The sequence below is a fragment of the Sinohyriopsis cumingii genome, chromosome 10, assembly GCF_028554795.1.
Source record: "Sinohyriopsis cumingii isolate HCF-2022 chromosome 10, ASM2855479v2, whole genome shotgun sequence".
NCBI lineage: Eukaryota > Metazoa > Mollusca > Bivalvia > Unionida > Unionidae > Sinohyriopsis > Sinohyriopsis cumingii.
The window spans coordinates 89311115-89333088 of record NC_142970.1 but is presented as its reverse complement, the minus strand read 5'-3'; the positions used below and the strand labels follow the sequence as shown (position 1 = coordinate 89333088).

The 21974-nt window shown below is 37.7% G+C and overlaps 1 protein-coding gene and 1 long non-coding RNA gene across 8 annotated transcripts in view; one reads left to right on the top strand and one right to left on the bottom strand.

Annotated features, from left to right (window-relative positions):
- The window catches only part of LOC149790563 (uncharacterized), a 253953-nt gene that overhangs the window by 223848 nt on the left and 8131 nt on the right, over positions 1–21974 (bottom strand). The gene's annotated exons all lie outside the window — the stretch shown is intronic.
- LOC149790564 (uncharacterized) lies at positions 396–20235 on the top strand. Of its 3 annotated transcripts, XR_016423873.1 has the most exons (4): positions 396–632; positions 1211–1283; positions 7974–8094; positions 19596–20235. It is a non-coding gene; the product is annotated as an uncharacterized LOC149790564 (long non-coding RNA). The 3 variants fall into 3 exon arrangements; XR_016423871.1 differs by lacking the exon at positions 7974–8094; XR_016423872.1 differs by lacking the exons at positions 396–632; positions 7974–8094 and adding an exon at positions 656–924.

The following is a 21974-nucleotide window of genomic DNA, read 5'->3' as shown; positions in this document are numbered from 1 at the left end:
TTCTGCCACACCACCACCACCACTACATGGCTTGAAACAAAGCTCTTGCGCTGATTTACTGAAAAGAAGAATTAGTTCTATCATGACATTAATTTGAGAGAAGAAAAAAATTATCTTGAGAGAAAAAATATGGATGGAAGGAAAAGCCTGTCCAGCTCGCTCCCCGCAATCCCCACCCTATACTTGTTTCCTTCCCGAACCAAATATTAAATGGTCGGTCCCTTATTGAACCTCGTTTACATGTAACCCAAAGAAACACTTGATATGTACAGAAAAACTGGAGACCTTGAAGATAACTGTCCATGAGAAAATTATTTTGCATACTACAGTAACATATCAGCTATAAAAGCCCCACTTGAAAGAGTTTCATCTGACTGGCGAGTTGTACCATTTATTGCAGACTTTGCACAACTTGCATCCTTATTCTTTATACTAAGAACTTATCTTTTGAACTGATGCAGCAAAAAGAAAACTGAAAATGTTCCAGCGCATTTCTGATAATCAAATGTATAGGCGCAGTTAAATTTTCCATGTGATATATACCAGTAATCACGAAGGCGCAGACATGTAATGATTCAAACGACCGGAAACTACAGTAAACTTAGGTTAATGTAATTTTAATGGAAACTCCAGTAAGTATAGGCTACTGTAATTTTAATGGAAACTGAAACATGGTTGAAGAAATTAAGATGAAGTATAGGTTAATGTAATTGTAGTGGAAACTGAAATAAGCATAGATTAATGGTATTGTTGTTATCGGGTTTAACGCCATTTTTCAGCACAAGAAAGGCAATGCATGGCGGCCAGTAAAACTGGCGGAGGAAGAACCTGGGAAAAGTCCAGAAAGAACCACCAACCCACGAGAAGCTACTGGCAAGCTTTGTCACGTTCTCATAGATTAATGTAATTATAATGGAAACAGAGGTAAGTAAAGGTTGATGTAAATATCAATAATATAGAAACTTCTCACTTTATTTTAAAAAAATACTTTAGTAGTAATTCAATTGTGAGAGGTACGTCAATATTGTTACATGAAACACTGTATGGGTAAGACTTATTTCAAAGATGTACCTCGACTCACACAGTGTCACAAAGATAGTATCCTACGTGTCTTCCTTTACGAAAAAATCCAAATATTTATGTCTCAGATATGCTTGCCTTGCCCCTGTTCTAGTAGCCTGAACCTTTCAATGAAAATGATCTTTTCCAGGAACCGGAAAAAGACATTGAACAGGTTCATTGTTTATACCGACATCTCCAGCATGGTTTGAAACGTGAACAAGGTGAGTGTTAGAGACTTCCGGCTACAATCAGGTTAGTAATGAAGGCATTACATGTTTGTGCATTATTTTTGTGTTTGTATCCGTCATAATTTTCGTATTTTAAATCGCAAAAATGGTACAATCTGTCGGGAAGACCAAGGTATTGGCGAGAGATCGGATATAGCTTGGTGACGACATGACACTATTAATAATGATGACTAATGTGTCGGCGATAGATCGGATATCATTTGTGATGACAGAACAATACTATCGAAACAAAGCTGATGCAGAACATGCAATCTTGTATGATATCAACTTGATACAATAATCGTAAAGTTTACATATTTTATACGTTTGGAAACATTCTCAGAAATAACAGGCTTCTGACATCACATTTTATTCTTGGTTTCACTTAATTATTTAAAACACGACACAGCGGCATAGAGCCTTCAGTTAAATGCCTCTTTACCATCTTACAGAAAAACAGAAAAAGTGCATAGTCTTAAAAAAAGGTTCTTGGTATTTAATTTATGGGGGGGGGGGGTAATTTTCCTCACAAAACAGATACATGCTTTATTTATCGTATATAACCAGCATGTGGATGTAATCTTCCAAGGTCTGGTTTCGTTTCGTATGCTGGCTATAAATGTTTTACAAAGAAATAAGATCGTTATATAAAGATGAACACTTGATCAAATACAACTCAATCTCCATGTCGTGAAAGGTGACTAATGTAGGAAGGAGGCCGGTGGCTAAGTTGTTACTAATGGAGGCAGGATACCGGTAGCTCAGTGGTTACTAATGAAGGTAGAAGGCCGGTAGCTCAACTAATGAAGGTAGGAGGCCGGTGGCTCAGTGGTTGCTAATGAAGTTAGGAGACCGGTAGTTCAATGGTTACTAAAGATGGCAGGAGGCCGACGGCTCAGTGGTTTGCGTGAAGGACTCGGGGTTACATGATAGGTCATATGTTCTCTCTCCCGCACTCGTGCATGTCATAAGTGACGATTACTGGCGGTAAGAATCGCTGTAACTCAATGACAAGAGTGTTGGACTCACGACTGAAACTGTGTGGGTTCGAATCTTACCATCTAATCTGAACAGTTCAGCCATTACACGGATTAGATCAATGTTGTTATGGTATAAAACAACAAACAAAAGAAAACGTTATTTTTTAAAGTGATATAAATCTTCCCTTGATTAACATATTCCAGTAGAGGAGTGGGGGGTGAGGTGTATTACCATTACTGAAACCTTAATATCCCTGTAAGACAATATTCACTTAAATTGCATTTTATTGCCATAGTAACTAAACTGTAAAAGTTAAACACCTGCAGGGAAAACAATATTAAATACGTTTTTTGGTTCTAATGTACAAATATATGCGCAGAAAAGAAGGCAATAATGATTGATTCGTTCACCAATCGTCTTCCAATTGCATCGTCCAGCTGTATTACCTCTAACAAAAACTCCAGTTCTTCAATGCACATGTCAAACACATTTTCATAATTTGAGTCCATTATAAACATCGCAGGTGAATTTGCCATGCCAACAGCAGCAGCACGACGCGGGGAACCAATTAGCCCTTTGAATCCAAGAGCGTCCATTAACTAAACCTGAACCGAGCCATCGTCACCTTGTAGTTTTGCTAGATCTGTTGCTAAACTGAGCCACTATATCTGTGCTGTACTGTTCCAAGCACGAAACGTTTTGCGTTTCAAATTTAACAAAAGTTGTGACAACACCTATCTTATTAAATCGCAGAGCAATCGCCATTACGGCATGTTGTTTGGTCATTATTCTACGTACAAGATTACACATATGTGCTAACCTCCTTGCTTCCCCCAACCCCCTACTGTGGAAAAAGCCAACTACCATAATTTAACAACAGAATATAAAGAACTCATCAAACACAAATTCAGAAGCTGACATTTTTTTTCCAGTATCCTGATTTATTGCATCCAAATATTGTTGTTATACTATATGTTTTTATGTGTGAATAAATGGTGATATTGTTTCCAGTTCACTCGCACACCTACAACGAGGTGGACAAAACAAAATCCTTTAAGATGATTCGTTTTATTTGCCGCGACTCGTTAATGGCATTCAGTTGGTTAGCGTTTTCAGTTTTCTAATGCCCCGAGAGACCTGCAAGATACTGAGTGCATCTCAAACAACACACTGTAAACAATGACTGATTAGCTATTTCCCTAAGCAGACATCGGCAGTAATTTCCTGGTTTGTTGAAAGACAATTAAGTTTGAAAGGCATCTTCAACTGAGCGCAAATTTGGGTCAGGGCGGCGAGATAGCAATGAAATCTGCAACAGATGATGTTTGTTCGTCAAAGCACAGGTAACAATCTGAAGGCATAGATAAAGTTATTCACCTATATTCTGAGACATTGGGTTGCGTTTTTGAATTAAGCAATACACCAAGTGAAAAACCCGTTGATATGCAAAATAAAACCTTATCCTTGACATATCTTATTAAGACGGACAACGGACGCACTTCTCCAAGTGGCAATTGAACATTTAGTGTACCATTAGTTTTAAATAAGCGTTCACCAGTTTAGAGTTAAAATAAGCATTCAGCCCTAATGGCGTTCTGCAGAAACAACTTTATTCTCCAAACAAAATATGACATCGAATCTCTTTATGTTTTATGCAGTATGTCCACTTGTTTTCTGTTTCGAATATTACTTCATTATGGTGGTTTCATTCTAAAATGGTGGACGTCTCTCTCTCTCTCTCACCCTCTCAACAAAACTGAATGTACCCGTCATCTAAATATCTACAGTAAGTTAGAATATATATTTCTCTCCAGAAAATTTAATTATCGTATATTACCCAAGCTATTTTGCAAAGTATTGCAATAGGAATAAAGAGCGAAACCTTAATCAGATATTGGAAATAAAAGCAACGATAAAATCCACCGATAAAAGAAATCCAAAAATAATAATCCAGCAGGGTTAATCGCTATTTATTACAATATATTAATCGATATCGTTATCGTTTTGAAATTCATAATTTAAAAGCTTCATCTAGAGTCTAGACACTAGTAAGTTCTAGATATTTTTGTTTCTACATATCAGTACCAAAATTTCGAGGCATAGCCCACGTGATAGAAAAACGATAAAAACTGGAGTAATCCATATATTATGAGGTGCACGTTGTGAAATGAAATATATGTAAGCATTAGAAACTGACGAAACGAAAACTATTTATCCACATACATACAAGAAAGCTATGCACAAAAAAATGCGTCCAATATCTTTACCAGAATAATCTCCTACTTTTATTTTGATACATACTTCGGGATCTATGCAGACATACTTTCTTTACACCATAGCGAGAGCTGTTGGAATGGACAGAAAATGAAATCATTCTGGAAAATGTACTTTCGTTGATACTAAATCACAGACGTGATTTAAACGAAAATACAGTCTTTGTTTCATATCTGCAGATGTTAGTTGCTCAGAGAGTACTTGCTTATTATGCGCGACATGACACAAACAAGTCTAGCCCCACCTTATTCTGTCCAACCGATTTATTAAAACTTGTGAAAAACAATGCAGTATAAATATTTTGAGAAAACTAAGAATAAGAAGAGAGTTCGTCTTGAAAGTCTCACAGACTAATACAAACTTGCTTAACATGCGCACAGCACATATGTAACAATTCACAAACCAACACAAATACGTGTTGTATAAGGGAGCAACCGGTTAATTGGGTGGAGGGATTGGGATCTGTTCGTGATGTAATTGTGGCCCTCAAAAATAGTTTTACATGAATAGTATTTCTCTGATTAACTGGATAAAGAACATGTCATACCCACTAACAAAATAAACGAGAACATGTCATATCCATTAATAAAATAATGAAGAACATGTCATATCCATTAAATTAGTTGAATTAAAAAATGTTCTTGAGCTAAAAGACAAAACAAAATAATATCCCCAGTCAGAAATAAAATCCTAGTTCCCTCTAACCGCCAATCCGTCTTACCTGGTCGGTCACTAATCCTTTAAATCGAGTGATACATTCTTGAAACTTGAGCCTTTTGTTGGCACTATATAGCTACTTAAAACAATACTACATACAATAAATCAAGGGACAAAAGGTGACACTTATGACGGTTAATGTTACTCTACAGCCATACAAGTAGAGACATTAAAATACGTTGACCAGATACAATATTCCCATGCCATTAGAAGTGGGCAATTTTGTACTCAATCTGGACACTTGATACTACCCCTTGAAAAGTATCAAAAGCATAAACATTAGCACTGATAAAAGAGTCGGGCTATAATATAATTTTACATGGGTGATGGATCTATCTTGCAGTACAAACCGCATCTCAGTTTCAAAGTTTGACAGTGAAAAATTATCATTCATGCAGGTATCCAAAGAACAGGAACTTTAATTCGCATTGAAATTTCCTTCATTTAATGAGTAACGCAAAATGTTGAAGAATCAACATTAAATTTACTCGCATCGAAGCCAATCTTACCTCCACCAATATAGTATAAGGACATTTACCAGGGTGTGTTGATGAGAACTCTTTACTTGCAACTGCCTCGGCACTAAATAACCTACTTTTATTGATGTGATATACCCTCCCACCCTCTACACCCCACCCACTCCCTTTAAACAACCAAAAAACAAGGTACATTGCGGGGGGGGGGGGGTAAATGGCAATATCGTTATTTGTTTTTACAAACCATGGCTATTGAACTGAAATGTTTCATTACGTGTCACTGTAAAGGTGACAGTTCCATGGCTACTCAGCTGAGATGTTTCGTCTTGGGTCACTGTGGCAGTGACAATTCCATGGCTATTCAGCTGAGATGTTTCGTCTTGTGTCACTGTGGCAGTGACAATTCCATGGCTACTCAGCTGAGATGTTTCGTCTTGTGTCACTGTGGCAGTGACAATTCCATGGCTATTCAGCTGAGATGTTTCGTCTTGTGTCACTTGGCAGTGACAATTCAATGGCTATTCAGCTGAGATGTTTCGTCTTCTGTCACTGTGGCAGTGATAATTCAATGGCTATTCAGCTGAGATGTTTCGTCTTCTGTCACTGTGGCAGTGACAATTCCATGGCTATTCAGCTGAGATGTTTCGTCTTCTGTCACTGTGGCAGTGACAATTCCATGGCTATTCAGCTGAGATGTTTCGTCTTGTGTCACTGTGGCAGTGACAATTCCATGGCTATTCAGCTGAGATGTTTCGTCTTGTGTCACTTGGCAGTGACAATTCAATGGCTATTCAGCTGAGATGTTTCGTCTTCTGTCACTGTGGCAGTGATAATTCAATGGCTATTCAGCTGAGATGTTTCGTCTTCTGTCACTGTGGCAGTGACAATTCCATGGCTATTCAGCTGAGATGTTTCGTCTTCTGTCACTGTGGCAGTGACAATTCCATAGCTATTCAGCTGAGATGTTTCGTCTTCTGTCACTGTGGCAGTGACAATTCAATGGCTATTCAGCTGAGATGTTTCGTCTTGTGTCACGGTAACAGTGACAATTTCATCACATATCACAAGATGCACATGCCAGCGTTTGTGTGACGACACACTTGTCTAGTTCGGAATTGTATTGGCAATATTCTCATGTATACACAGGCGTGCAGATCAGTGAGGGATTCTCTCGCAAACACGGACCAACGCTTGGTATTAATAATAATAATAATTCACAGAGGTTGAGGTACATTGGACGAATTACGGACACGATGGTCCAAGCATGAAGATCGTGACACTCAGTGCTGGAGTTTCTTGCGGGTTTAACGCCATTTTCAGCACATGTTAGGCTACATATGGCGGCCTCATCAACTGTTAGATGAAGAACTCTGGATAATCCCGGGGAAAAAAACACCGACCCACGGGAAGCTACTGGTAAGCTTTCACAAACACGCTTGGTGGCCAAGCCCTTGACTGGAACCCACGCGTACAAAGGTGAGACGGCAGTGATTGGCAAAAGAAAGTGTTTTAGACCACTCAGCTTTAGTTTGGAGTTAGGTATTAAACATTATCCAATCAGATAAGTCCTTTCAAAAGTAGCGTCATCTGAGATTGGTTGAAACATAATCGCCAGAGGTTGGTGTGGAACATGTTGCGTGACATGATCTGAATGTAATATATGTTGTTGTTGTAATGTTTAACGCCATTTTTCAGCACAAGATATGCTATATATGGCGGCCAGTATAACTGGTGGAGGAAGAACCCTGGAAAATCCCGGGAAGAACCACCGACCCACGAGAAGCTACTGTCAAGCTTTCTCATGCATCCACGTTAGCAGAGCCTGAGACTCGAACCGACGCAGAGAGAGGTAAGATGGCAGTGATCCGTAACGGTGAGCGCTTTAGACCACTTAGCCACTCGGGGCCCCGGTAATGAATGAATGTATGTATGTATGTATGTATGTATGTATGTATGTATGTATGTATGCATGCATGCATCTATATATTGGGTGTGGTCAGCCCAAAGGTGTCTATATACTGTCAACCGTAAAACTGTAAAGGTAGCAAAATCCTAAAATCTCCAGGAAGATATAAATTTAAAAAATAGAACTACACGTGTACTCCACATAGATAAAGATGAAAAGACTAATGATATCACAAATAATTAAAACGCAAATGAATGAAATCAAAACTTAAAAAGATAATATCTTTACATTAAATGTTGTTATTTATTTATGCAAACCTCATTCTTTCAGGAAGACCAATAAGGGATCTGATCATCGCTAAAAATGCGTCCTAATCGAGTTGACATTGAACTACAGAGTTGAACTACAGAGAGTTGCAGTGCAGTGAATAATGTAGCGAACACGATATGCAGTAAATATATGTATTCTGTTTCACGCGTTCCTTGTACTGTTTCATGAGATACTTGATTCAATTTTAGGCGGCAGAGCTGCTATCCAGTTCTCCATTCATTTACCCGATCACTCCGGTGGCCGATGTGGTTAGAGCGTCCGCCTCGGATGCGAGAGGTCGCGAAATCGAAACCCGGCCGAGTCATACCAAAGACATAAAAACGGTGCCAGCAGCTTCCTCGCTTGGCGCTCAGCATTAAGAGGTTATTGGTCGGCCTAGTGACTGCGTGGGGCATGATGCCCAATGCTAGACATCACTATAAATTGCTACACTGCCGATATCATAGCGATATGACTCAAGTGATTAAAGCTACGTTAAAAGTCCAAATTATACACATATATTTTAGCTACGAACATAATATCAAAATGGCAGACTATGAATTAGACCATGCGTAATGACGTCATGCCTAAAAATGGCCAAACACATTCGGAGCGGAATTACCTTGCATCCGAATAGGTAAGTGCTATTTTGCACTCATTGACATTATCTGAGCAACGTGTACACTCCATCTTGCTCTTTGTCCGTAAGCAATGTAGCAGCGTACGTCATTTCTCATTTATGTGACAGAGAAATCAAGCTGTTTTGCTAACCTTACTTTTCCTGTCTCAGTCTAGTCATCTCAGACCAGCCGTCTCAGTCAAGGTGTACACGCGATGAGAACTACTTTTAAAAAAGAAACCCTCGTTGTCTTCTACTGTGCCTGACGTAGCTGTACTAAAATCAAACAACAACAATAAATATATAACAAAAACATAGTAACTTAAGGTAAATCCATCTTTCAGAACACACCATACAAAAACATACAGCCACACAGTAACAAAGGGAACGGTCAATATCCTCCATTTTGTTTTGAACCTTGTGTGTTATGTCCAAACTGCATGCGCAGTAACTAAAGAAGAAAAACTTTATTATTCCACTAAAATTCTATTTAATTCATGCAATCAACATTTTGGCAACAACATCCTACAATTGGAAACCAAAGCTATACATTTATTGAAAATATTGTCCAGGGTTTCTTGAAGAATTAGGAATTCAGTATCGGGTAGATATTTGTCTCGAAGGGTCGATATGATTTCATTCCAATATACTGGTATAATTTATTTTCCTGTTATGTTCTATCCATTTCTTATTATCATTTGTAAATAATTTTGTTAATAATTTATGCAAATGTTTACTGTATGGACGTGGTATCGTAAGCGTTGCAAGCATCAAGACCTACATGAATTATCCAATTAGATAATTATATCATATCTGACGGACATTAATAACAACAAAGACACCATAATCTAACTGTTGAAATTACACACACTCTACACTGACAGATTATTTCCATCCTCTCAGGAGTTCGGTGAAGTATGCTGTATTTTTAAATTTCCAAACAATGTATCAGTGACATTGATACTCTTAATAAATGCGGCTGGTATCTAAGAACCTTAAAGCTTCTTTTTTTTTTCCAGTCCTTAAAGTCTGTTTTACATCCGCGTTTTGTTTTAGGTGACCCTATAATCCAATGCGGTATAAAGTCAACCTTTGCTCTCCATATATTTATCATGGCCAGTAAGATTAACAAAATATTTCTGAAATAAGACAGATATATTCTCTTTTTCTGAAATGTCGACATCAGTGAACTGGATTTATAATGCAAGTCGAGTCTATTGCTTTTTTCCAAACTGTTGATTATGCGAGGGAGAAATTAGTCACCGTATCGGGTATGACAGTAATCGGTTACCTAAAAAATCCACATTCGCATACTATTTCACGTAAAACAGAGATTGAAGGTCTTTTTAGCATGGGGTCATGACATTCTTTGTATGTTATGACAGAAGATGGGATTTCGGTTCTAGTATAGCATATTCACAGAGTTAAATTGACCGATGTCTTTTATGCTAATTCTGGAAACGACCTGCATAATCAGGCCACACAAGCCCGTCATCTGTGAAATGGCGTCCGCTAGCAACAATTTGTTAAAGTGCCTTTTAGTTTGTAATCTTACAGTATGAATTATCGGGGGAATTGTATAGCAACAAAAACTATAGGAATCCATCTTCTAAATTTTACCATACACTGAATCACGTGATATTTTTTAACTTAGAGGTAACATGAAAGCCAAAGCCGCCCTGCCATCACTTTTATTTGAATGGAAGATTCCACATATTGACTTCAAATAATATTTAAACTGACATGTTTTATATACCTGGCAAAATATATGGAATGAAAAATTGACATATAAACTTCGATATCTCCAAGTAATCATTGTAGATTGGCATCCATCACTTTGAACAAATAACAACGAGGTGGTACTGTGTCGTTCGCGTAAAGAATAAACGCACCTGCCTTATGCATACATTCTAAAGGGTGAACTTCGACCTGATATCATACTTTGTCAGTGTGCACTGGCAAATGGACGAATTCTGGTTGAAAGCATCAACCTTGTTCATTTTTATTTTTTTTTAAAACTGAATTAAATTAAGTAGCTTTTCAACAATATGCCGTTTGAAAATGTTAGGATTTCTTTAAAAGATGTAGTTTATAGAACACAGTATGACACTAAACGTTTAAAGGATTTTATATTTATTCCTGTTTTTCGAAATCGTTATACATTTGTTTAAATTTTAAATTTTTTTAACTTGTATGTTTTATTTTACAGAAATACATGTTTACGTTATCCTACTCTTTTATTTTTTTTGGGGGGGGGATTTCTTGCACATTTAACGTTAAACGTTTTATCAGCACTATTTGACTAGAACTGTGCTGACGTGCGTTTGAACTACACACACACGCGCGCGCGCGTTTTTGTTTTGGGGTTTAACGCAATTTTTAAGCACATGACATGTTATACATTGCGGCCTGTATAATTGGTGGTGGAAGAGCTCGTGGAATCAATTTATCCATCCATCCATCCATCTATTTCATCATGGAAGACTGGTCAGTTCATCAAATGATTTTTTAATAAAGTTAATAATAATAATAATAATAATAATAATAATGATAATAATAATAATAATAATAATAAAATATTATTATTATTATTATTATTATTATTATTATTATTATTATTATTTTAATAAACGAAGAAGCAGAAGATGAGAAACAAGAGTCAGGACGAGAAGAAGATAAGCAGCAGCGGTAATATAAGAACCACTACTACTACTACTACTACCAATACTACTTTCACCACACGATTTATCATGAATAGTGTTATTAAAACCAACAAAAAGAAACACCTACAACAACTACAACACCTACAACAACTACAACACCTACAACAACTACAACAACTACAACACGGGTATTATTAGAGGGAAGGAACGAACTACACCAACGTGGGAATTTAACTGGAAAGTAAAGTTACAATAACATTAAATCAAATTAACCGTCACATTTGATCGAATTAAATAACCGTCATATCTGATCGTCACATTTGATCGAACTATAAGACCGTCACATTTGATCGACCTATATGACTGTAACATTTGATCGAACTAAATAACCGTCACATTTGATCATACTAAATACCCCTTACATTTGATCAAATTAAATAAGCGTCACATTTGATCAAACTAAATAACCTTAACAATTGATCAAATGAGACAACTGCAACATTTGATGAAATGAAATAACAGTAACATTAAGTCAAACTAAATAACCTTAAGATTTGATCAAATGAGACAACCGTAACATTCGATGAATTGAAATAACCGTAGCATTGGATCGAATTTTGGTGATAGGTTGTCATATCCGCACGAGGTACACGTCAGACCATGCACATGAAAAGTAAAGCGTAGCTGTTTTCATTGTGTCTAGCATATACGACCTTCATTGTCTAGCATATACTACCTTCATCGTGTTCAACTTATACATCCTTCGTTGTGTCCAGCATATACGACTTTCATCGTGTCTAGCATATACGACCTTCACTTTGTCCAGCAGATACGACATTCAGTGTGTCTAGCATAATCGACCTTCATTGTGTCCAACATATAAAACCTTCATTCTGTCCAGCATATATGACTTTCATTGTGTCCAGCATATACGACCTTCATTGTGTCTAGCATATACGACCTTCACTGTGTCCAGTATATGCGACCTTCATTGTGTCTAGCATATACGACCAAATAATCATCTGTAGGAGTCCGACCGACGCAACTAAACATATTACGGTGATAAAACAAACCACCCTGGACTGCTTTACATAATCATGCAGCGGCATCTCATCCTTCATATTACTGCGATGTAGTTGGTTTCATATGAAACGGTCTTTATCTTCAACAGTCCAAAATATCATTACATCTTACCTGCAAGAAACGTGCCAACATTGCACACATGTATCACTGTAAGTGGACGGAGTGTGTCGCTTTTGTTGATGTTGCTTTTTAAGTGGGCGGGAAGAAATCATCGTGGTTGTGTTTTATTTCTTGTTTGATGGGGGTGGAGGTGGGGCGTTGGTTATTTTCTCCTTTGTTCTTCTTTAAAGTTGTTGTTAAATCGGATTGCGAGTCAGATTTGCTCACAGTGAAACTTTCATTTGCAGAATTATTTATACGACAAATATAGATACCTTTATATATCACTCATTCCACCTGAGTTCGAGTCTGGGTTGAACTCGGCGTGGGTATATGAGAAAGCGTATCAGAAGCTTCAAATGGACCCGGTGATCCTACCCCGAGTCTTCCCGGGTTCTTCTTACTCTAAAATATACTGGCCGCCATGTATATTTATAATGTGCTGAAAAACTGCGTTAAAGCACACAAATCCAAACTAACCATTTTCCATCCATTTTACTAAAGGCATGACGTGGATTACACAAAAATAACAATTTACAAGAATTTAGAGTCGGTACAAAAAGCTTTCTAGAGTTTATGATGTGTGTTAACCTCAAAGACGTAAACCTGGCTTAGTTTGATTAACTGCGTCAGCTTATCATGAACATTGCCAAACTGTTTACACGTGTGTTGTGCAATGCGATAAAACTAGAAGTCAGTCCTAAATTTTAAATACGCATCCTCTTGCAAACTACTGTACAAAGGACCCTTTGGCATAAGGCAACATAAAGGATGCTGGTGCATGCGTTTGAGCCTATCGTGAAAAAAAAAAAAAAAAATATATATATATATATATATATATATATATATATATATATATATATATATATATATATATATATATATATATATATATATTGTTTGTAGAATACTGCTTTGCAGATAATGAGAGAGTTTCTTCAAAGTCACTTATCAACAACATTTTATCTACAATTTTATAGTGCTGTAGCCATATACTGAAAGTAGCACAGTTTGAATCAGTGCTTTGTAAAAACACTGTTCGGTAATGCACAAAGATGTGGCACATGTAGTAAATGGGGCTTCAGTTGATAAATCGTACCAAGAAGCGATAATATATTGATCAATGCAAACATGTGCAGAAAAAAGCTTTGCAAGAAATAATAAAACGTTTGTCACAATTCATTGTTGTTGTTGTTGTTGTTGTGTTTAACGCCATTTTTCAGCACACGATAGGCTATACATGGCGGCCAGTATTAATGGTGGAGGAAGAACCCGGGAAAACCCCGGAAAGAACCACCGACCCACGAGAAGCTACTGGCAAGCTTTCTCACATACCGACATTGGCTGAATCCGAGACTCGAACCCACGAATGCAGAGGTTAGATGGCAGTGATCCGTAACGGAGAGCGCTTTAAACCACTCGGCCACTCGGGCACCCCCCCCCCACTATTCATTGTAGTGTAGCCATTAATTTCAAGTAGCATAATTTGAGTCGGTATCTGTATATCACTGTGCAGCGTTGAACTAATGTATAATTAAAATACATCTAGTATCAGGTGACCAAATTGTATTCCAAATTTACTTAACTGACATGGTGTGGTAAATGTGGAAGACCAGGATGTACTTAACGGACCTATTGAGGAAGACCGGACTTTGTTCAACTAGCCTAGTTTGGTAAATGTGGAAGACGGGGGTGTACTTACTGACCTGACGTGGTAAATGTGGAAGATAGGGATTTACTTAAATGACCCCTAGAGTGGTAAATGTGGAAGAAGGAGATTTACTTAACTGACCAAGTGTAGTAAATGATGGAAGACGGGGATTTATTTAACTGACCTAATGTAGTAAATATGGAAGATGGGGATGTAGTTAATTGACCTGGTGTGGTAAATGTAGAAGGTGGGGATTTACTTAAGTGACCCAGTGTGGAAAATGTGCAAGACAGGGAGTTACTTAACTAACCTAGTGTGGTAAATGTGGAAGGCGTGGATTTACTTAACTGACCTTGTGTGGTAGATGTGGTAAACATGAGTACAGCTATTATTTTACGGCTAAATAAAATTAAAAATAACCCCATCTGATGAAAAGATGATTTGTAAAAACTGATAATTTCTAAAGTGATGATGATTATTTGCTACAAGCATGGGACAGGTGTTATACGGCAAAATATTCACCAAAGATCACTTACCTGTATAATAAATACATCAAAGATCACTAACCTGTCTCATACACAAAAGATCACTTACCTGTATCTAGTGTTGTATTTGCATAAACTCATCTACCGAAATATAAATATTTACAGGAATGTAAAAAGACTTAATTTTTGTTTTCACAATTCGATCAGCGGTATCTCCACGGTCTGCTGACTGTATGACGTCCATTATGTAACACATACAATCGTATTTAGTCAGACAACTAATATAAATCCGTGCTAAGAAGACTAGCAAAACTCCATTTTAGTGAATAAATAATATGTAAAATAGTCTATGTCAACTCACGTACCGGAGAATATGACAAACACAGGCTTATCTTAGTAATCCAAATTACAGTCAGCAGGGATCCATCCTACAAGCCCAATTTACAGTTAACGTGGTCCATCCTACAAGTCCAAATTACAGTCAGTAGGGATCCATCCTATAAGTCCAATTTACAGTTAACGTGGTCCATCCTACAAGTCCAATTTACAGTTAACGTTGTCCATCCTACGTGTCCAATTTACAGTCAACGTGGTCCATCACATGAGCCCAATTTACATTCAGCAGGGGCCTATCATAGGAGTCCAAACTACAGTTAACGTAGTCCATCCTACGAGTCCAATTTACAGTTAACGTGGTCCATCCTACAAATCCAATTTACAGTCAACGTGGTCCATCACATGAGTCCAATTTACATTCAGCAGGGGCCTATCATAGGAGTCCAAATTACAGTTAACGTAGTCCATCCTACAAGTCCAATTTACAGTTAACGTGGTCCATCCTACAAGTCCAAATTACAGTCAGTAGGGATCCATCCTATAAGTCCAATTTACAGTTAACGTGGTCCATCCTACAAGTCCAGTTTACAGTTAACGTGGTCCATCCTACGAGTCCAATTTACAGTTAACGTGGTCCATCCTACGAGTCCAATTTACAGTCAACGTGGTCCATCACATGAGTCCAATTTACATTCCGCAGGGGCCTATCATAGGAGTCCAAACTACAGTTAACGTAGTCCATCCTACGAGTCCAGTTTACAGTTAACGTGGTCCATCCTACAAATCCAATTTACAGTTAACGTGGTCCATCCTACAAGTCCAATTTACAGTTAACGTGGCCCATCCTACGTGTCCAATTTACAGTCAACGTGGTCCATACTAACAGTCAAATTTACAGTCAACGTGGTCCATCCTAACAGTCCAATTTACAGTTAACGTAGTCCATCCTACGAGTCCAATTTACAGTCAACGTGGTCCATCACAGGAGTCCAATTTACATTCAGCAGGGGCCTATCATATGAGTCCAAACTACAGTTAACGTAGTCCATCCTACGAGTCCAATTTACAGTTAACGTGGTCCATCATACAAGTCCAATTTACAGTTAACGTGGTCCATCCTACGAGTCCAATTTACAGTTAACGTGGTCCATCCTACGAGTCCAATTTACAGTCAACGTGGTCCATCACATGAGTCCAATTTACATTCAGCAGGGGCCTATCATAGGAGTCCAAACTACAGTTAACGTAGTCCATCCCACGAGTCCAATTTATCGTTAACATGATCCATCCTACGAGTCCAATTTACAATTAACGTGGTCCATCCCATGAGTCAAATTTACAGTTAACATGGTCCATCTTATGAGTCAAAATTACAGTTAGCAGGGGCCTATCATGGGAATCCAATTTACAATTATCGTGGTCCATCCTACGAGTCCAATTTACAATTAACGTGATCCATCCCATGAGTCAAATTTACAGTTAACATGGTCCATCTTATGAGTCAAAATTACAGTTAGCAGGGGCCTATCATGGGAATCCAATTTACAATTATCGTGGTCCATCCTACGAGTCCAATTTACAATTAACGTGGTCCATCCCATGAGTCAAATTTACAGTTAACATGGTCCATCTTATGAGTCAAAATTACAGTTAGCAGGGGCCTATCATGGGAATCCAATTTACAATTATCGTGGTCCATCCTACGAGTCCAATTTACTGTTAACGTGGTCCATCATACGGGTCAACATTACAGTCAGCAGTGACCTATCATGGGAGTCCAAATGACAGTTAACGTGGTCCATACCACGAGGTCAATTTGCCGTTAACGTGGTTCGTCCTACGAGTCCAATTTACAGTTAGCGTGGTCCAACCTAAGAGTAAAAATTACATTTAACGTGGTCTATCATACGAGTTTAATTTACAGTTAAGTGGTCCATCCTACAAGTCCAATTTACAGTCAGCAGGGGCCCATCATAACAGTCCAAATTACAGTTTAACGATGGACCTATTTTACAAGTCCAGTTTACTGTTAACAGGGGCCTACCTTTCAAGTCCAATTTACACTTAACGTGGTCCAATCTACGAGTCCAAATTACAATCAGCAGGGCCCTATCCTAGGAGTCCAAATTACAGTTAACGTGGTCCATTCTTCGAGTCCACTTTACAGGTAAAAGGTGCCCATCCTACTGGTTCAATTAGCTATTAGCAGGGGCCCATCCTAGTAGTCCAATTTACAGTTAACAGGGGCCTACCTTACAAGTCCAATGCACACCTAACGTGATCCAGTATACGAGTCCAAATTACAATCAGCTGGGGTCTACCATAGGAGTCCAAATTACAGTTAACATGGTCCATCCTACGAGTCTACTTTACAGGTAAAAGGGGCCCATCCTACTTGTTTAATTTACTGTTAGCAGGGGCCCATCCTAGTAGTCCAAATTACAGTTAACTATGTACAAATTTGACAAGTCCAATTTACAGTTAACAGGGGCCTACCTTACGAGTCCAATTTACAGTTGACAGGGACCTGTCCTACTACAAGTCCAATATAATGTTAACAAAGGACTTATCTTACAAGTCCAATTTACAGTTAAGAGGAAGACATATAAAACTGTCAAATTTGGGTCCCAAAGGTGGAAGAGTAAATTTATCGCAAGAGTTAAACAATTTAAAAATAATTTGTTGAAAATTAAAGCTATTCCATTCGCCCAGACCCCGAAAATAAACATGTATAAACCTAAAAACTAATGTCGAAAATAAGGTCTACCTCTCAATAAAACACTAAGCACGTGGTAATTTTGTACTTAATAAGGTATTGGTTAGAATTTATAATTTCTTTCATGAATGTGCCACCGGTTGAAGACACTTCCTAGAATTAAAATCCGCCGAAAATTAATAATACCAAAGAGATAAAAAATAAATGCTCATTTGTCCTGTGTCACAAATGCAACATCTAGAGGTGAGACAGAGATAACCTTTCACGGCTGAATATGGTATTTGAAAGAGCCATATTCTAAACAAGACAATATATTCACGCACCCTGCTTAGTCAGCTGTTTGGCAGACTGACACACTGAATCAGGCATGAATTACCGCTCAATGCTATCGCATTGAAATATAATGCGACGTAGTGAAGTCGTTAGATGATACCTGTCAATTAGATGACACCTGTCAATTAGATGATCATAAAGTTTGTGGAATATTAAAATTTTCTAAACTTTGTACAGCTGATTTTAATCAACATATCATGTAAGGCAGCAGGAAAAAGCGTGCTTAGGTCTTCAACGGATCTATGTAGCTGTTGTTCCGCTGAAACTGCATACGCTATAGCAAGGAAGTCCGCGATTACCGTGAACTTTCAACAGGGCCGTAGCAAGCGACCACGGGCCCTGTGGGGAAGAAACACCTCGGCCTCTCCTAGTTCTTGTTCAAACAAAAAAATTGTTTTATACAGTTAATGTGTTGTTCAGTCCAGGCCCCCGGGTATATATATATATATATATATATATATATATATATATATATATATATATATATATATATATATATATATATATATATATATATATATATATATATATATGCCAGGGCTGCATAAGATATGGCCACTGACATGTCACCTCTGTATGCGTTGGTTCGAGTCTCGGTACATGAGAAAGTTTGCCAGTAGCTTGTCGTGGGTCAGAGGTTCTTTTGGGGGATTTCCCGTGATCTTCTTCTTCCATTTATACTTGCCACAATGTAGAGCCTATCGTGTGCTGAAAAATGGCGTTAAACCCTGTAATAACAACAACAACAACATAACATACGGTTGAAAAGTACGTATACAAAAAGTAAAACGACGAAACGAAATTACTATGATATTAACAGTGATACCGCCGATATTTAGCAATGGTGATATTTCTGACCTTTTCTGATACACGAACTAAACAAATATGGACAGATGTATGATTTTGAAGACATAGCCCTGGGCTTGGTTACAACTTGCAATATACCTTGAAAACAACTCATGAATCACTCGCGTGTTTTGCTTTCCTTTTGTTGTTTTCTTTATGTGTATGAAAAACTATGTTATCTTCATTGTCGCAGTACTTTTTCTTACCTGCAGATTTATTTTAGTTGCTTCTGGCAGATTCCTGCCATGTCTCCATAATAAAGCCAACAGAAAATATATGACTCATCGTAAAGGTTTTGACTGAGTCTAGCATACCCTTGGTAATGAAACGCGAGACCATTAAGCTCATAAATTCCCGTCAGTCATTAAGTACTACATATATTATACAACTATCTTTTTCAAACGAGAAACAAAGAAAAATAAAATGAAATAACATGAAAAGTGCAAAGTAGTGGTTTTGTTTGTCCGAATTAACGGTCGCATGTTTTGTTTGCTTTCTATATTCGATGGGAGTACAGTATTTGTAGCAAGACTCACCATCAACGTGATCCATCGTTGTGTAAGAGATACAGCAGAAAAATTAACGGATTAACGGAATTCTTACGGTAGGGACTGAAGACTCAATGGGTGTGAAATCAGGTCCCTACGTAGTTGTTTAAGCATTCTAAATGCGAGTTATTACAAACACGTTAACCGTTTCGATTCATCCTACACACAACAGTTTATTATTATTATTATTATTATTATTATTAACACGTCCCAGATTAATATTTTCCAAGATACTTATCCTCCGACGTTTCTTTCTCATTCCAGATTACAAGAAAGGCACTACACTGATTGTCAAGTCAATGTATTTTCTTTGTTCAACGAGGTTTTTAGCAAGGCGAAAAGTGGGTGCAGCATAATCAATGCGGAGAAAGGCAGCCTAATTGTTTCGACTGGCAGATTTGGGTGATTAGTGTTTAGTTGTTGAAAGTATGGGTCCTGTATCAGGCATGCCTCTACGAGTACAGCGGAGAGTTACGGGCAATAAATGACCAAGAAAGCCATGACATGTATTCCCATAACCTTTTGAACACAACACGCAAGGTCATGCTCAATTCCCAAAACTAGCGTACTTTTTGCAAAACCTGCATGAATACGATTAAGAATAAATGCAGAGGTTGTAAGCGTTCAAAAAATGCACGAAACTTCTATATTCTTACCCTTTTCAATAGCGACCGCTAATAAAAACATTTCGAACTCTGATGATGTTCATATATGTAACTGTTGATCACAACAGTTACATACGTTTAATTCACTTTAAATATACGCGAGTACGTGTGCGAGCATATGTGAGTTTGTGTACGTCACGTTTTTTTAAAAACATAACCTGTTAAAACAGTTAGATCCACATGTTAGATCATTCATTACCAAATGTAATATCCTCGTTAAATAAAGATTATTATTATTATTATTATTATAGTACACCTTGTATTTTATCCTCCCCAATCAGCACGGGTGCTGTTTCTTGCTTCGGATGTGGCTGCTAACAAAGATCAACTATTAAAAAAGCGTAGGGTTTTGTTTTAACAAAATGGAAAATTTGAATCTGCAATAGGTTCGCACATAATACTCTATTTAGCTAACTTAGAATACCTGTATCCTCATTAAAGAAATGTTATTATTATTATTATTGTTGTTGTTGTTGTTGTTGTTGTTGTTTCGTTCTCTAAATGGGTTATCGGAGTGTCCAAAAGCATGCCACTAACGCGATCGACAAGACATATTTGGAGGTTTGCAAAGGTGACAAATCTATAATTAAGCAAAGGCTATCTTAAACACAGTCTATCAGCTATCTTAAACAATGTCGGCTTAAATCTCAAAATAATCTATCAACTGTCATAAATACATTCTATCATAAATACGTACTATCAAAAATACATTATATCATAAATACATTCTAAATGCACATGTTTATGCCAGAAGTTAACTCCAAAAATTAGCTATTTAACCAACGGCTAAAAGTTACACAATTTATTGCATTATTCCGTGAAATTATCAGTCTTCTAATGCATTTAACGTAATAAGTTATGCACACTAATTTCATACATACGTTCCAATAACATATCGTTAACCACTTCATGTTTGCATTTTCAAACAAAAAACGGTCATACGGTTATCTGGAAACTAGGTTGCAGAAATAAGAAATCAACAACACAAAAAGTTCATCGCAGCCGAGAATAGTTTGAGCACGATTGGACTTGCACCGTTCCGTATCAAAAAATCTCCAAGTGACAGTGATACAGTTTTTCTTTTGTTACCGTACTAGAAAAACAAACATTTATTGCATAATGCAGCTGATATTATTTGATATACTCTACATTGATTTGAACCGTAACATATTCAGGCATTATAAGCATGTTCAAAAGGTAAACAAAAAAAAATATAATTACAAGGAAATGACTCTCAGGTGTTAACCAACAACACATAGGTTTATTGTATATAGAGAACATGTCAAAGTTGTTGTTGTTGTTGTTGTAGGGTTTAACGCCATTTTTCAGCATAAGATAGGCTATACATGGCAGCCAGTATTAATGGTGGAGGAAGAACCCGGAAAAACCCCCGGAAAGAACCACCGACCCACGAGAAGCTTCTGGCAAGCTTTCTCACATACCCACATTGGCTGAATCCGTGACTCTAACCCACGCAGACAGAGGTGAGATGGCAGTGATCCGTAACGAAGAGCGCTTTAGACCACTCGGCCACTCGGGGAACATGTCAAAGAACATTGTGTTCCTAACGTGCGAGTCACTGGTTTTTCTAAGACTGGCCAATAGGAGAAATACTTATAGCCCTGTGAACTTTGTAGCATATCTCAACTAAAAAGTGAAAATCGCACAGGACTGCTCCGGTGGCCCAAGTGGTTAGAGCGTTCAACTCCAATGTGGGAAGTCGTGGGTTCGAATCCCGGCCGAGTCATGCTATATTTCCTTTTTGCTTGTCATTTAGCATTAAGAAGTTAGTGTTAGGACTGGTTGGCCTAGTGTCAGAATAATTGGACTGGATGGGACATTATGCCACATGCTAGACATCTCTATAAACTACCTCACTGCAGACATCTTAACGATATGACTCAAATTGTTAGACCTACGTTAAAAATCTAAAAATACACAAGTCAGAGAGAATGCAAATACGTGTGTACCAGTCTGA